Source organism: Egretta garzetta, unplaced genomic scaffold (assembly GCF_000687185.1).
Source record: "Egretta garzetta isolate BGI_Z169 unplaced genomic scaffold, ASM68718v1 scaffold595, whole genome shotgun sequence".
NCBI classification, from domain to species: Eukaryota; Metazoa; Chordata; class Aves; order Pelecaniformes; family Ardeidae; genus Egretta; species Egretta garzetta.
Genome location: NW_009259682.1, coordinates 644,859 through 646,353, shown reverse-complemented (window position 1 = coordinate 646,353; position 1,495 = coordinate 644,859).

Genomic DNA, 1,495 nt, shown 5'->3' with positions numbered 1-1,495 from the left:
AGGTCCCCTCTCAGTCTTCTCTTCTTCAGGCTGAACAAGCCCAACTCTCTCAGCCTTTCCTCGTAGGGGAGGTGCTCCAGTCAGTGTGGTGGCACCCGAGCATCTATTGGGACCGTTCGCGTGGGGAGCCAGCTGGTGCCACCTGCACAGACCCATGTTGCGCACCCAGCTTTGGTGTTAGGAGTAAGCAACTCTTGAGCTGCTTTCATTTTCCCATCATTTCTTGGAATTGCAATGTCCAGATAATAGGGAGAAGTGGATGTTTTCTGTTCCGTAGCCTCTGTCGGTGTTTGGCTTTCGTTGTTGTCAGTGCAAGTGCTGTTGAAAACTCTATTGTTTAAACTTTGGCAACTCAGATTTAGGGCATCAGGCACCTACGTGCAATCGAACCCAAAACATGAGTCATGTTGGTAATTTATAATTGCAGGCACTGAGTGTGCAACTCGCTTTTCTTTGAAACATGGTCTATTATGCAACACGAGCTGACAAGTACATTTTTGAACATTTTCTCTGACTACACATAAGCATCAGTTCTGAGATTTGGAGAGCTTTCTAATTGAATGATATTCTTTAGGAGAATCAAATCCATATTAACGAAAATTTTTAAACATAACAAAGAATAATTGAACTTCAATAGCATCTGATTACATTTACTGTGAGTCTCAAAAATCAATTTTTCTTACAGATTTAAATTGCAATTGCATTTCTATATTTGTATTTTTGTGCCTTGTGGAAAATACCACATGCACTGTGGGCACTGCAGTGCCTGACTTGGGGGTGAAGGACTTGGAAGTAGGAGAAGCAAATAGGGATCGTCTCGGTAAGGCACCAGCCCAGCCCAGCTGTCGTTTTCGTTGCCATTTTCCAGCCTATCCTACCTGTTGAGAAACGGAACGTAATCTGTAACCGTACACTTTGAGTTTTAATCTCCCCCGAACTCCTAAAGCCTGTAAAACTTGCTCTAGATTAATATTTAGACCAAAGATTTTTCTAGCGTTAAATTTTTAAAATTAATGTATCAGTCCCTTACCTCATGCTGCTAAAAGAGACAAAAGGGAATCTGTCTCTTGTATCTTGCTTTATTTTACAGAAATATTTTTCCATTCGTGACTAAATGCTCATCTGACATCATCACTGTTTTTAGCCCTTCTGCAACACCGAACACAAAATACGAGCCATCCTTTTTAGAACTAGCCCTCCAAAGGCTCTGTACCCGTAAGCGACCATCACAACCCATTTGTACCGCTGGGTGAATGGATGCACCCAAAGCTTTTAGCTTTTAGCAGTGTCAATCTCTTTCGTGGACTAGGAGAGGAGCCCAAGCGCTGGATGAGTATCCAGAAGATGGACCTGGCTCCCTGGAGGGTGATACACAGAATCACAGAATGGCAGGGGTTGGAAGGGACCTCGGGATCTCACCCAGTGCCACCCCCCTGCCCAAGCAGGCTCACCCAGAGCAGGGGGCGCAGGACAGCGTCCAGGCGGGGGTTGAATA